Raw genomic sequence first — 17,017 nt, forward strand, 5'->3', positions numbered from 1 at the left:
CACTACTCACTAGTAGATGGCGCTATTTTTCTAATTTAATGAAACCATCTGAGATTAATTAAAAGTAATTTTATTCTCCTTTTGTGATTTTACAGGCAAAAGCAACTAAAACCATGCCTAATAGGACTACTGGTTTGATTTACTAGCAAAGCGTACATAAGTAACTTAAAATATTTACAAAAATGCGTAGGCTAAAAAAAACTCTTCTAAGGCTTCCCATGTTTTCCTGAAAATCTCATTAAATCCTTTCTCCAATCCTGATTTCCTTCCATTTCCTGTTCCTCGTGCTGCCGTAGGCAATTTTGATTGTAAAATCCATAGGAAAGCACTGAAGTTTCCTGAAATAGAAATTTATTTGAAATCGCTCTAATGATATCCTGGATATAGCATTCTTGTTAAAAATACAAGTTAGATCTGAGTACTTTTTCTTTAATCTCATCCTAATAGTGACTCTGATACAGAATAAATAGGTTTATTTCGGATCAAACACTCAAATGAGTCAAAACTAGTCATCTTTCAGTTTGAGATTTTTAACCCAAGGGCTGAAATTTTGTAAAGGCTAATATTAATAATTGTTTGGTATTTATAATCAAAATCTTTATAAATTCCATCCCTTCTGACTTAGTACAGTATGTCTATATGATAAATACCCAAATAAACCCCATAGATTTTGATCAGATAACAAAGTGAAATTTTCAGGAGTGTCAAATTTTGCAGGTTGAATAGACTTTATGATTAGACTTCGATCCATGTTTTCATTATAAATCTGTTCTTTCTGCTGTCCATATACTATAATTAAACATAAATTACCTCAAACAATTGACCAAATAAATCGCTATTAACGTTTGAAAATTTCCTTACTATGGAGTATTTTGCCTAAGACATTTTCACTATTAGATTTATCTATAAGTATGAAATTCTTATTAAGTTCTTACCTGAAAACGTCGTGAACAATTATAGGAGTAAAAATGTGTCGTTCCAATTGGAATTTCTTGACATCCCATAGTAGTGAGGAAAATTAACCTATAAATGGAAACGCTTTTGGTCCATTATTTCTTGGATTTTATCTGAAACATAAAAATAATCTTAGTACATAATAGAGGCTACTATTTTACACAAGGAAAATACACTTTACCAGAAAAACAGCTTTTCTTTTAGGAAATAATCATAGCAAAACGGTTCGAATAAAGCATAGACTTACCTATGTATTGATGTGTCATTTTTCCCATCGTTGAAAGGGTTTTGCACTAAACGAATACTTGATTTTGGTAGTTTAGGAGTTTAACTAGTAACTTCAATAATTATAATTGCATTTTGTTTAGTATTTGATATCAAATTCTAGTTAGACTTTCGAGTATCGTTTACGTGACAACAGCTGGTTCGAGCTGTCTGAGATACGGTTTTAGTAAACATTAATGCGCCTAAGAGCTAGTCCGTTTAGAAATTTCATGTATTTTTCAACTAAAATTCAATATTTAATTATTATCATAAATAATTTAAATTCAAATTATGTAATATTTTATTTGTATGATGTTTTCTAACTTGAGAATTTTACAGCCAATAAGGAACGTGAGATTTATAAATAGCCAATCGGAGACCGAATATAGGCTTGACGAGAAGAAGTCTATTAGAAATTACCATTAAAATAATTTTTTACCACTTTTTAGGGTAACGTTTCATATTTATACAGGCTTTTCTTTGACTTGCTCTGTTTATGTATTTATTCATTTATTTGTTTGGTTGTTTAGATGTCGGTTTGTTTGGATCGAATCTTGGGAGCTGGGTTTGGCCAGCTTCCGACGCAGGTTTGATTGACTTTGGGTTTGGCGTACTTGTGTGGGATTGGTGACTGCACGGTGGTCTGAGATACAGCGGTTTTAAGAGTATCAACGAGCACAGTCAACAAAACAACAAAAATCACATAAATTGTACTAAAAATACGAAATGAGTACTTTTCGACTAACTACAGGAATAATTGTCTTGTCAAGTCAATTGGGAAAGCAATTGATTCTCTTAGCAAGTTGATATTTTGCAGTGGGCAAACGTGGGGGGCTGGAGCCCGGGACTTCGCGTTCTGAAAGGAGGCCGGAGCCCGGCGATGGGACGTGTATCGGTTTGCATGATGATGATGATGAATTTGTTCAGTGTTGGAGTTTGCAATTTGTTGATGGCAATACAGGAGGAGTAGTAGGGAGGTGTAAGTAAGATATGTTTGAGAACCCCGTTTCCGGGAAGAATGGAAGTTTCTAGAAGCCTCGAGGTTATAAAAAGCGTTGCGCGAGCGGGCTCGCTCTCTTTCCTTCTTCGGCTCTCGGCGCGTAAGCAGAAACTCTGCCCGTCAGGTATGTGGCTTCAGGTTTTGCCAAATCTCCCATTTTGTGAGTTTCTTGTTTAATTATTATTGGAAAATAACAATGAGATGCTGTTGGTTTCCTAGCAGTATTTCTCGTTATTTTCTGTAGTTTGCTTGTTTAATTATCCCTGTAATCGTCGGTTGTTGGGCGTGTCCCGGCACGTGGCCGCAGTGGTCTCTGGGTGCCTGCAGTGTGGGTCCTGGTTGAGGATGTGGCGCCCTATTCAGATCGCGACTGAAGCTGGGTGCTTGTTGCATTTTCTTCCAAGGATTCGCGTTGTCGGTATTCGGACTATGTAGCGTGCTAGCGTGGCGTGTCTGGATATGCTTCACGACTGCCTTTGGGTTAAAGAAAGTTCTAGAACGTAGATTCATTCCTAGAATTGCTCACAAATTGGGCGTGGCTCCTATTGTTTTTGATACAAATGGGACTGCCGTGGTTGGCACAATCTGAAGGCTGCTTCAACTCCGTGCCAAACGCTAGGCAGGGTTGAGATTCTCTCGCGAAGTGTAGAATTAGGCAGGTCCATATAGTTTGATCTAGATTTCCGCGATTAATTATTGTTGGTGCGAAATAGGGTGTGTAATTTAGCTAGGAGCGTGATGCGTGTTGTGTGTAGTGAAAAATGGGCATTTTGTGATGTGTTTCTTGTGTAGTGTTGTGAATACCAGGTGGGATTGTTTATTTACCTTATCAGGTAAATAAGAGGTAAGTGAGCATGCTTTGTATGGTTAGGGAGTATGTCAGATTGGGAGAAGTTTTTGGTTCCATCCTACCTCAATTCTGTCTGTCAGAAGTCCTTTTCTTATTTATAGATTATAGATTATTTAATTATTATAGATAAGAAGTCCTTGTTAAAAAGTTATATGAACCGAGAACTTTCTAAATCATACTATACTGCGTTAGGGCGTGAAACCGTAGGAAAACTTTAGGGAGACCTAGGGACCATGTGTTTAATTTTACGTTTGTGTGTGCTTCATATGTGGGAATGCACTGCGAATGCGTGTTCTGATCATAATTTTGCTTCATTGTATGGATGGGATAGTGTCTATCACGAGAATTACTATCTACATCTCTCACAAGTCTAACATTGATAGACCTAACTGAGCTAAGAATTATTTGCCTCGAAACGACATAACCCATTCAGACAATTATTTTGTGTCCTGTGACATGTTTTGCTCTATTATTACTTATATTATATGGTATCTATGCATCATATCACACTATATACCTACACTCACTTCACACTGTAACTTGTTAGTTATTTGTTGTGTAGCTCTGAATGGATTAGAATCGGCTTATACAGCATTCTATGAACTTTCAGAGTGAGGTAATTGTGAGAACTGTAGTCTCTGTAGACTAATATTGCGCAGTATTGGGTTACAGAGATGAGGTAATGCGGAGCTGCCTTAATTTCATAATAATTAGAATCCATAAAGTCTTATCTGGGTGCTTATTGTCCAGTAAGCGATCATAACTCATCAGTGTTTCATTTTAGGGCTCCATTGGGCTATTACCTGGCCCAACTAGAGTCTGAATTTCGTCATGTTCGAGGTTGGCTCTAATAGCTTACTTTGGGCGTGTCGGGTTCTTACTGATTAGGTGAAGGCTTGTGAACGATAATCCTAGTGATTGTTTGTCACCGGCTATTTCACCCGTATTTGTAGTCTATTAGTGAAGGCAGATTGGAGAATGAATAATGGTTATTACACTTGAGCTGAGTTAGGCTGACCGGCCATCAGTAAAACCTGTGTAATTTAACATTTTCAAGCTCTAAGCTGAAGTCATCACTAAGAGATGGTGCTTGATTGGGCCTCCCTCTGGGACCCCCAATAGCGTAATAGCTCTTAACTTAAAAGCTTGCTTTGTGATATCAGAGAATCTCAGATTGGATCTGGATTCCCTGTTATGACAAGGTGAGATCTGTCCTCTTGTGTTTCAACCATATTATGACCATTTATTGGACTAATATGTACACCTATGATCTATGACTACTTGCTTTGTGAAATTGGGGAAGCTCCAGGTAAGGTACTGGTTATCTGAGTAAATGAGTCTTATGCAAAATGCAATGCTTATCATTTATCTCATGGCAATTCCTTTGTCTATCATAACCCTACCGCTCCTTGTGAGTAACCTGATTCATAAATGATATTAAACTTTTTATGTGTTCAGGCATTGTAGCTGAACTCTACATCCAATTTTACTAAAATGCTTATTCATGTGTTTGTGTACTGTGTATGTATACACGGATATTCACAGCACACTATACAAATCTGTGGTGGTATGGTTCATGTCATCCACAACTTTATCTCATTTCCTCACTTTGAATAATTGGGTTGGCTGTGGGTTGCATTTCAAAGTAGTCATGACATTGTTGATACTTACATTGGTAAGCGGAGATGCTTGATGAAAAGATTTGTCTTCCTTATGGCTCCATATTGTTTGAGTGTGGACACTTACTTCAGGGTTGATATGTTATTATATCACCACAACCTTACTTCTTGTTCAGGGCGACTGGGATGGTTGTGGGCCGCATTCAAAGTAGCTGTGTCATTGTTGATACTTACATTAGTAAGCGGAGATGCTCAGTGAAAAGTGGCTTGCCGTCTCAACCCCCGACTGTTCTGGGCAAAACCATACACTTGTCATGTCTGTTTACAGCTTGGCATTATCACAAAACTTTGTAATTCACTGGTTTTGATCTTTTAGACATCCCAGTGGTTACCCAACTAAAACCTGTGTGTATTGCACAGATATGCAGCATATGAATCAAGCATTGGTTGGATTGGATGTGTTTCCTTCCACCTTTTTACTATTTTGGAATTGGGTTTACTCATTCCATCTAATCTGTCCTCTTTTGAGTTGACTAGCACCGCAGTTAGTGCAGTAAATGTAAATCATCCTCCGGTTATTTTACCAATCGCGGGTGAGAGTTGGAGGGACAGGGGGCTAGGAAGGTAGTCCCCGGGCCTCCGTGGAGGCCCGTTAATTTCTTCCAGTCAACTCTTATCCTTTCCCGCCCTTTACACACTCTAAACTTACTCACCCATATTACACTCTATTTTCCATATTACACTCTATTTTCACACTATACTAGTTAATGTATTGAATTCCAAGTATCTCTAGCTTTAATTAACTTAATTTAGACACATTTATTGCGCTCTGATAGATATCTTGCTTATTACAGACATACCACATAAAAGATCATTGGGATTACTAAAACAAAAAAGTACACAATGTAGGATCCTAATGGTTAGATGATCACAACTTGTTATGGCCAATTTAATTAATATTTTCCTTTAACATAATGTATTATTATCTTATATTATACCAGCTTACTGGAAACTGCGGGATGGTCCTTAAAAGGAGAAAGAGAGAGGCGGGGTTTCCCCATAATTACCACTCATCCACATTGCCGAACTGACGATGCACGCACACATACATGACAGTGACAGGAACACAAGTTCAAATCCACCCGCTATTCCTATACATAACAGTCTGGAAAGACCTTGCACAAAATGCTGCCACCAACAAATACTTAAATAGTATTTTAAAACTAGAAAAACAAGTAGGTAGTCTTTAGTTGATTACTCAGAGTGTAAATTTCTATCGCTTGTAAATCAGCACGCGAATTAAAAATGAATCATCAAGTAGGTGGAGACTTCCCCAAGGTTGTTTCAGCGCTATTCATGGAGTAGTGTAATTTATATTGAATGATATTGACCCGGATAACTCACGTCTTATATCGAGTTTAGCTCGACATGTTTTGGGCTAATCCGTAGCCCTTCTTCCTAGGAGCAACGCGACTCGTCGGCTGCTGCATAACACGCGCACTACGCGCCACCGCTCTGCTGCAGCGGTTTAGCTCGAAACATGTAAAGCTAAACTCGATTTAAGATGTGAGTTGTCCGGGTCAATACCATTTAATACGAGTATGTGTGAGTCTCACGGTAGTTTCATGTTCAAAAAGTAGTGTTATTTCTTTAAAATCGCTACCTACTGAAGTGGGACGCCCTACATAAAACTATTTTAGGTGGTCTCCGTCAATGGTTCTGGTTATAAACAAAAATTATTTGACCCAAAAAATCGTATTTGAAACAAGAAAAATATCAATCCAGTCACTCGGTGCCAAGTTGTCAAGCTACTGACATCTTTTTGACATTCAAGGTCCTAGATTGTTGTTATCAACTATTAGCTAATCACAACTTAAATCTTAAAAGTGGACAAAATTATATTTACCTCTCCTTACCAGTACCTAGCTCCCTAGCATATTGTGACGCTGGATCACTGGAATATCACTTAGATAGAGGAGATAAAATCCCAACGACACTATCCTAATGACGTCGTGCTTAGGTCACCTGCGTTCGTGTCGTGAAAAATTACAACACGCAAAGAGGGTCGCAATGTAATAAGATTAAGAAGACCTAAAGTAGAATACTTTTTATTTCGATATCCAACAATATCGAGTCGAACCTATAAGGTACAAACATAAAATCACAAAGTTAAATCTGGACACATGAAATTCTGAATGGGTGTTTTTAACGCAATTTAAACGGTTAATGACAATGTAATTTATAGAAATTTAGTAAAATCACGGAATCCTTATAATTTTTTTGCGTCGTCTAAAATACAATTCGAGGAGAATTTTCTAAGTTTCCAAATTACTTGGACTCTCCAGGCGCTTGCCGCAAGCAAGACGGCATGACAGGCAGCGTGAGTCAGGATGAAATGTGGCTGCCGTCGCCGCTGCGGAGTACGGATACTGTCCCGGAAAAGATCCGCTTAAGAATTTCCCGAGAAATGTTGAAATGAGCTTGAACGACACTCGAATTTCCCGTTTCGTTTGAACATTGAACACATTTGTTATAATTTAAAGGAATTTCATGGTACATCTATTCCTACTATTGGCTGCAGCTGAAAATCAGCGCTGTTGTTCTGTTCCTCAGCCCTTTCAGCTTTATACCTAGTGCCATCCACAAAGACGCGTGATTTTGTCAAAATTAGACATTAATGACATTGTAATAAGAATCACGGCACGCGTCATCGTGAATGACTCTACCTATAAATAAATAATAAATAAATATCACGGGACAATACACACCAATTGACCTAGTCCCAAAGTAACCTTAGCAAAGCTTGTGTTATGGGTACTAAGCAACGGATAAACATAATTATATAGATAGATACATACTTAAATACATATTAAACACCCAAGACCCGAGAACAAACATTCGTATTATTCATACAAATATCTGCCCCGATACGGGAATCGAACCCGGGACGTCAAGCTTCGTAGTCAGGTTATCTAACCACTAGGCTATCTGGTCGTCTAAAAGTAAATGTGTTATTGTTTACCTTGTTGTTTTATCTTGTTACTTTGTTTATATGCCGAATAAACATTTTCTTTCTTTCTATTACAAATGCGGTAATTTATGAGTGTGTTTGTTTGTTACATCTTCACGCTATTGTCTTGAAGACTACTAGACTTTTCGTCGTTTCGTGATTTCGTTTCGTGAATCTTTTATGATTTGTGATTGTGAGATACCTACTTACAAATTTTAGATCATAATTTTCATAATGGCATTACCGAATGTTTAGGAATATTTTGTTCACCATTATCCTGCCTAATGGTTTTCCTGGAATTAGGCAGCGATTATGGCGTTTAAATTTGTTGCAAGGTTTTTAGGTCAGTTAATTTTGAGCCAATAGCCAAGCTTCGTTGGTCTAACCTTATCATGCCGCGCGAAATACAATTAAGACAGCTGATTGGTCAATTATAATATCGCTCATATTTGGCAGGGTTGTGTTCATCGTTCCAACAAAAAATAAAAATCGATTTTGGTAGGAAAGAACCTTTTTAAAACATCCTAGGATCTATATACCTACTTTATAACCCCATTGTTGAGCTAATAGTAGATAAGTAGGTCAAAATCGGCTTCCAAGAAACAATTATTGCGCTGTTAGTTAATTAGCGAATTAAGTAAAAAGTCGTAAACCGAAATACCTTTAAAGCAGAGAATCGTGGGTTCGAACCTGGGCTCCTCGGAGTTTTTCGGAATGTATGTGTAAACTCTCATTTAAAATTTAACCGTGTGTGTACGGCCCATTAAGCCCACACATTCTAAGACGAAGAAGCCGTGGTGGCCTAGTGGTTTGACCTATGGCCTCTCAAACAGAGGGTCGTGGGTTCAAACCCCGGCTCGCACCTCTGAGTTTTTCGAAATTCATGTGCGGAATTACATTTGAAATTTACCACGAGCTTTACCAAGGAAAACATCGTGAGGAAACCTGCACAAACCTGCGAAGCAATTCAATGGTGCGTGTGAAGTTCCCAATCCGCACTGGGCCCGCGTGGGAACTATGGCCCAAGTTCTGAGAGGAGGCCTGTGCCCAGCAGTGGGACGTATATAGGCTGGGATGATGATGATGATGATTCTAAGACGAGGTCTGTGCTCAGCAGTGGCGAAGCGTCCATAGAACCCTATTCCCGTCGGCTTTCCCAATATTTACAAAATAGAACAACAAGAAATACAAAATTTATGAAACATGTAAGCGATCTTTGCTGCGGCTTTACCACGGAAATACCTAACGCCACGCCACTGGTGCTCAGAAGCGTGACGTGCAGGTAGGTATAGGCCAGAGATGATGATGTAATGACGATTTGTTACTGATTAGAATAGAATAGAAGAATTATTGCCAGGTTGCTGAATTTTTTTACATGTCAACCAAAAGCGACCGATTGCCACTAAGCAAAAAGTTGAAGTTGAAGTTGAATTTTTTACATGTCGTTAGTGATCGTTGACGAGGATGGCAAAGCTGGTACACTAACTCCGAGGACAATTCCGGATATACCCAACTTTTTGACTAATGAAAATTTTTCACTCCAAGCCACTGTAGTGCATACACATGGAACCTCTGTGCTCAAGTACGACACGACTTGACCGGCTTTACATTTTTCAACGTCAGCACTTGAGTATACATAGTTGGGCGACGGAAAACAAAATAGAGGTAAATATGACATTGGTCTTGACGTGATCAATAGAAAGGTCCAGAGTATTTGTTTCGGTTCCTCGCATAAAGTACTTAACTAAAAGTAATAAAACAGATTTCAAAACTTTAACTAAAAAGGGAAAAATATTTTATTACCCTTTTTTCCAATGTAAAGAAAATTATCATTTATTTACACACAAAATATGCAAAAAACAACAAATAGGTCATAGGTAGTAGATTATTTTATTACAGTTTTTACTTAAATTGTACCTACCTTCAGAATAATGCGTAATTAAAAATCAAAGCATTAAAATAAATAGGGTTTTACAAAAGAAAAGAGACATGAAACTAAAAGTAACTTATTTTAAGCCTGAAAATGTTAATTATACGAGTACATGTACATGGCAGAAGGTCTTAGTCGGAAATAACTACGCAATTGCCAAAAATGTATGCCCAAGTATTACATGTCGAAATCAGAACTGTGGGGCTGCAATAAATAATACGCTCAAAAGGTACAGGGTCATACTTTACGTGCCAACAATAATAACCATCCCCTTGAATGTAAATAGTTTGCTAACAAAATAAACGTTATTGTGTTTGTAAGTATATCACGTAGTATTTAACAAAGTTACAAACAGGGCAAGAAATATTGGACATACCAACAATTACGATGCAGACGAAATTCGTTTTTAGTCACCGTTAATAATTAGTTTTTCAGAAACTGGAAAGTTTGGAACAAAGGGAACAAAGTGATGTGATATTAAAAGGGCTTCGGTGGAAGCTTTGATATGGCTTTCCGGAAAGGCGTTAGAGCTTTCATTAATTAAAGTTTAAAGTATGATTACAGTAGAGACGATTCAACCCCAGAACGGACAGTGATACTTAACCGGTGACATTAATAAATAGTTTTAAATGGCGGCTAACCAAATTATAAGTAGTCGAGCTTAATTACCTACGTTCAAAGAATTTAATTTTGTACAAATATTTATACAATACAATGAGTATTTATTGAAAACGACAATAGTAAGGGTTAAGTACAGAAAACAGGTAGGTTAATGTTAAGTGCATAAAGTACATATTTTTAAGTTTGTACATATTTTTAGGGTTCCGTAGCCAAAATGGCAAAAACGGAACCCTTATAGTTTCGCCATGTCTGTCTGTCTGTCTGTCTGTCCGCCCGCGGTTTTGCTCAGGGACTATCAATGCTAGAAAGCTGTAATTTTGCACGAATATATATGTAAAGTATGGCGACAAAATGGTACAATAAAAAATTCTGAAAATCTTCTTTTTTTAGGGTACCTCCCAGACGTAAAGTGGGGGTGTTTTTTTTTTCATCCAACCCTATAGTGTGGGGTATCGTTGGATATATAGGTCTTTTAAAACCATTAAGGGTTTGCTAAGAAGATTTTTCGATTCAGTGATATGTTTGCGAAATATTCAAGTTTAAAGTGCAAATTTTCATAAAAATCGAGCGTCCCCCCCCCTCTAAAATGTAAGCCGGTGGCTGGAAAAATTTGAAAAAATTCAGGATAACTATAAGGAAAACTATAACGGCTAAGTTTGCTTGAGAATTAATAGTAGTTTAAGAGTAAATAGCAGCCTAAGGTATAAAATATACCTAAACTTATAAGATTCCGTATAAAATACGAAATCCTTAGAAAAATATTACTTAATTTTTTCGTAATGCTACCCTACTTCGGGTGTGTCCGACACGCTCTTGGCCGGTTTTTTATCACTTGTGCCGTGTCGATTTCTTTACACTTGATTGTACATAGAGAGAAAATTATAAAGTAAGAAATAGGCGGCCTTATCGCTCCAGAACGACCTCTATACGTACATTACATACGTACAAACAAAATTCACAAACATAAATTTATTTCAAACTTAATAGCTTTAGTTTTTCAAAGCACCCTAATTAATTACTTGGCCTCCCAAAAAATAGAATCAACTGTGTTGAAATAGATCCTTTCTTGTTTGACCTTACAGAATCGTAATATACCTACAGTCCCGCTAACAATATAAACCCATTTTCAACTGGCGGTTGAAAACACTAGTCCATCTCCCACATTGAAACTCACCTAAAATCACCAACTTCAAAGCATTTCCGTGCCGTAAGACCAATTCCGCTGTCACACCTGCGTCGTCTCAAAGTTCTGAACTAAGCTGATCAAAGTACGAACGAGTTGTGAGTTGCCCCCCATAAAACAAGTCGATGCTTTATCGACGACCCTAATTTACAAGCGCGGCGTTTCTCACTTTGTTAAAGAATGACTTTCGACATCTCGAACTGTTAATTAAGTTTGTTTAGTCTTTGAACCATTAGGTAGGCGTGAGGTTTCGAATTAGACAAAATTTAATAGAGAATTGGAAAATTTGACACCGTTTACCGACGATGCCTTAAATCAAGTGTGATTGTAATATCCAATCAAGTAGAGTACCTCTTAGCCTCTTGACCTAAATATTTCTAGGTATACTTAAAGTGATTCAAGATGATTTCCCTGTATTAACCATTACAGAAGGTTAAGGATGTTACAATCGAACAAACTGATCATGTACCAAGGTGGAACCTTTTAATAATAAAGGAGGGTGGGCTAATTGGCCTAATGACCAATAAGGACATGCGATATGTCGCTGGATAGCTTATTCTAAGTTCTAAAAGTTTTACTATGGCAGGTAGTCTCAAATATTTGTGTCAAAACAGTTATGGCTGCATAAAAGTAGGTTTTTTCGATACTAAGTTCCTGTATGTTGATGATTTTGTGTCATGATTTTGTTTTTTATGCGTTTTCATCATATGTTTTTTGTGTCTGGTTTTGCACTTCCGTTTTTGCTAATACCTGTTCTGGTTTTCTTATCGGTTTCTGTAAATCGTCGTTGTTTACTATCTCGCGACTTCTTGATCTTTGGCTTCGTCATTTGTTATTTGTTTGATATTTGGTTGTTTTCTCATGTATATTTATAAGATAAAGCGTTTAAAAACCGTTGTAAAGAACTAAAACCAATACAAGAACAAAAATAAGCTCATTGGTGGAAAGTTTTTTTATCTTGCCATAACTTTTTTCACACAGCGATTTGAGATTTAACGCCATACAAAAATTTCTAAGGTACGAAAAAACTTTTCCAATGATAGATGGGTTGTTGTTATTGGTTCCTAGGCCAGAGTCCATACAAATCTGCCCATCCTCCTTTCTCTATGATTTCCTTCCTTGACAAAGTATGGGATGTCATCATGACATAGTAGCACAAAGGTTCCACCCTGGTATATGATTAATTTTGTTCGACTGTACCTGAGTGTGATATATGTGTTTCGTAGTAATAACGAAGACAATTATTATATTATCCTTTTTGTATCGGACTTATCAATGTTAACTCCTGTTATAGATAGGTACCTAACATAATTCAGTATCGTAATGTTTAGTTAGTTCATACTCGATGAAATAAATAATGATTGCAAACCGTCATTTGTGTAAGTACATAAATAAAATAAAACTTGTTCTGAATGCACTCAAATTCAACGCGATCGTCATTTTATGGTAAATAAAAACTTAAGGCGGTGGATTTGTCGGGAAGCATAATACATGAACATGAATATAGTATTTTTGTAAATAGAGCGATTTACACTAGGCTTTTTAATTACTCCGTTCAACGTTACTTCTAATAACGCTTAAGTATAAAGCAATATTAAATACTGCAAAGATTTACGTGCCAATTAAGCCGCTATATAACAGTAGGTAGCAAAATTTCGTAAATCGTAAAATTTATTCCACCTTAATCACTCGGGTGATGTTATTAATTATTTTTAAATGGTAACCAAACACCTGTAGCCGTCGGGATAATGCCCAGTTCCCACAGATTTACAGTCCGAGGGATTATTGAGAACAAACAAAAGATGCAGTTCGATTCACTTTGCATAATGTGTAGGTAGGGAATGATATATCGTCACTACTTTGAAAAAATCTCGTATCTAAAATCAACATGTCAACAAAATTGAACCTTGTCATAATGTGCATAAAGTTCACTTGGAAAAAATATCTATTTTGAGTTACGAGTTTTTTTTTTAAAAAAAAGTAGTGACGATAATATATATTTACTCGGTCATCCTCGCTTTGCCTCTCCGCCCCACTACAGAACAGAGACTATGCAGTATCTACATTTTTCTCTCTCTGTTACACCTGAAAGCTCATACTTGAATTATTCTGTTTGCAATACGTGTATAATATGTATAGTGGGACAAAATCGTAGTAGCTTAGTGGATTGACTAATGGCCTCTGAAACAGTGGATCATGGATTCAGTTTTCGTCTTGTGCGTGCAAAATTCCTTTTGAAAACCATGAGCTTTTCGGTGAAGGAAAAGATCGGAGCAGTTCAAAGAAAGGTGTGTGTGAAGTTCCCAATACGCACTGGGCCCAGGTGGGAACTATAAGCTAAATCCTTCTCATTCTAAGAGGAGACCAAGGCCCAACAGTGTGAAGTATAGTAGTAGTAGGCCGCTTATGAATAAATATATATTGTGTACCTACTGTGGCATTTCTGTTCTCGTCTGTAGCCGTTGATTATAAATTCTTCCAATGTGTGCATATTTTTCTTTGTAACTGCAGTGGCATTATGTGCTGTTTGTTTTGTCGTGTCAGTGCGCCCTTTCAAGTGCTATGTTGGTACAAATATCAAAGAATAAATTCTGGTTTTGTGTGCTAGTCCCGTATGGAGCCACACGTTGACGCTAGTAAAGTTTTTTTTACTTTACACAAAAAATATACTTATTACCTTACGTACCAAAATAGTAGTATAAAAAACTAAAAGCACGCTTTCATGGTAGACCTGCATGACTGTTCCGTTATCCGCCCCGGATAACATTCCAGGTCCAACCACACACTAAAACGATTTTAATAAGTTCAAACACGGTTAGGTTACGTTATTCTATCTTGGAAATCCGTGTTTAGCACCCGGCTTTATCATCAGATCAGCGAGATGGTACCCATTGAAAATACTTGCATAGGTACACAGTACACAGCAAAGTGTATATCAACGATCTACCAAATGTCTCGGAACATAAAATACTGCTTTTTGCTGATGACTGCTCGTTAGTGTTAAGAGGTGACCGGGCTGGCAAAATTGAGAAATTCGAAGAGGATGCCAATAAAGTATTCCATGATATCAATAAATGGTTAGAGAGAAATGAGCTACAAGTTAATATGAGAAAGACAAAATTTATGGAGTTTCATGGGCCCCGAGCAGAGCCAGCTGAAATTAAGGTAGCATACCAAGGCCTACAATTAGAGAGATGAGTATGATAATAGATTCCCATAATAATTGGCATCACCACTCGGAACATTTAATGACAAAATTGAGCAGATATGTGTATGTCTTGAGACGACTCAGGAAAGTGTCATCGGAAAGTACAGCTCTTCTTGCTTTTCACTCGTACGTCATGTCAAATTTGCGCTACGGAGTTATTTTGTGGGGAAATGTTAACACTAAAGACCAAATATTTAGACTCCAAAAGAGATGTCTTCGGGCAATATATGGTTTAAAACAAACTGACTCGTGCAGACCATTGTTCTCTGATAAGAAGATTCTCACTTTTCCTGCTCTATACATATATGAGCTTTGTCTTTTTGTAAGGAATAATATGGACATGTTTAGGGGTAGAAATCCAAGAGCAAGACTTCAACCGAAATATGGCTATGATGTGGTTGGACCAAAGTCAAAGTCTGCGTTTTTCTCCAATAATGTAATGTGCATGAGTGCAAAAGTGTATAACAAGTTACCAATTGATCTGAAACAATTGTCTTCTCCAGTCTTTAAAAGAAAGCTTTTTAACTGGTTAGTAGACAAATGTGTTTATAGCATGAGTGATTACCTAGACATGTAAGTGAAATTTAGCCTATAACATATAATATTTAAATTGTTTCCAAATGATTATTAAAATTTACAATATTAGTATCACTGTTAATTTATCTTATTGAATATTTAATGTTATAAAATATTGACATTTGGTTTAGCATGCATACCTAGAGTTAGATTAATAATATATTGTACGCCTCTCGGCAGGACATGACATGAAGTACTGGATATACTAAACAATAATTAACACCTATGTAAAACTCATGACCATACAATAAATTATTTGATTATTGATTATTGATAAAGTTTTCTATAAGTATCAAATATTAATATTCGACGAAAAAAAAATTTTTTTATTAAAAAATGTGACTTTTAGGAATAATCAAGCACTCTCGTTTTTCCTAGATACTTTTGACTCAGTTAAATGAAGATTACGTTCGTCAGTTTCAGTTACTTAACCTACTCGTATATGATGGATAAAGCAGCTAAACACAACATGTGAATACCGTAGGTGTTGATCCCATTAAGCGTTGGCTTAGCCGGCATTACTAAGTGGCCTGTGAACACATCTAGATTACCACGCTTGACAGCGAATTATAGCCTATATTAAATATAGCTAGTCAATAACATTGCTATAATACATTGCTAAAGAAAATAATAAGTAATACATAGATACCTAATAAAAGACTTTTAGGCACGGCTACAGCAGATAGTGGGTAAATTAAATTGAATGTTTTAACTAAAAAGATTATTTAAGATTCTGCGTTTAATTCATGCAAATAACATTGATATTTCGGCTGTACTGAAACAGGGAAGTGCGGGTAGGTCACGAAACTCAGTTTTCAGCAAAACGTGTTATAGATAGTGCCTATAGAGTTGAAGTGAATGATTATTATTACACACACAGCTACAAAAATAGATAAATGTTAAAACTAACTAAATTAGAGGTAAGTTAATAGGTACACACTGCATTACGTAGCATCAATGGATGGGAACCCAAACTTATCCATAGTGAAACTTCTATTTATGGCAAACAAATGATTGCACATTGCACAAAAGGAGAACGAATGAAATGAATGAGTAAATGTCAAAATCCTGCTGTCAATAGACGACATGTTGTAGCTCTGTGTGTAATCATTCACTTCAACTCTCGTGGCACTATCTATACTCAGCACTTCAATCTAGTCGTAAACCATGGCTGTTGCAATGTCTACCTCCAAAACTTACAAGTAATTAAAGCAACACATATGCGTGAGACTGAAGTCCTTTATAAATGTAAGTGAAAAGTGAAAAAAGTTGGTCTTTTAAACGACGTATTTTCAGGTTTAAGTTAATGGAGCAGACTACTGTCTAACACACCATGAATCCCAATCGTTCAACCAATGGAATCGCAATGGTTTTCACCACTTCTTTCTATCACACGGTATAAGATGAGGGTAGAAAGTGATGGTGGATGCGACCGCGAACGTCAGCGCGTTAGATAATAGGACCTCAGAAGTAATAGTCCCTTTAGTTAATGTGCTGTCATGTTTCTACATAAGTCAACACTACATCCACAATTACACATCGCAAGGTTCTATTCAAAGCGATCATAGGCGACTTAAACACAGCTTATATAAATAACAATTAAGCACATTAATTTCAGCAGAACGAGTCCCCGTGGTGTTGCCAGACGGTGGAAGCCGATAGTGGTGTAATAATAGGTGAGTACGATAATTAATGCCACATATGTCACATCCTTTATGTAAATACTCCTATCAGAGTGGCGTTGGGTATTGGCACACTTAGCGCAGCGCGGTTACTCGTACTTACCATAATAATTAATAGCG

General features: G+C 36.9%; 1 long non-coding RNA gene across 1 annotated transcript; it reads right to left on the reverse strand.

The window, feature by feature from the left end:
- Positions 1-202: 202 nt before the first annotated feature.
- On the reverse strand, positions 203-2,790 carry LOC141436239 (uncharacterized). The gene is made up of 3 exons (XR_012452283.1): positions 1,202-2,790; positions 936-1,067; positions 203-338 (listed from the first exon to the last, which is right to left on the reverse strand). It is a non-coding gene; the product is annotated as an uncharacterized lncRNA (long non-coding RNA).
- Between the last annotated feature and the right edge of the window lie 14,227 nt (positions 2,791-17,017).

This window comes from Choristoneura fumiferana, chromosome 16 (genome assembly GCF_025370935.1).
Source record: "Choristoneura fumiferana chromosome 16, NRCan_CFum_1, whole genome shotgun sequence".
Lineage (NCBI taxonomy): Eukaryota > Metazoa > Arthropoda > Insecta > Lepidoptera > Tortricidae > Choristoneura > Choristoneura fumiferana.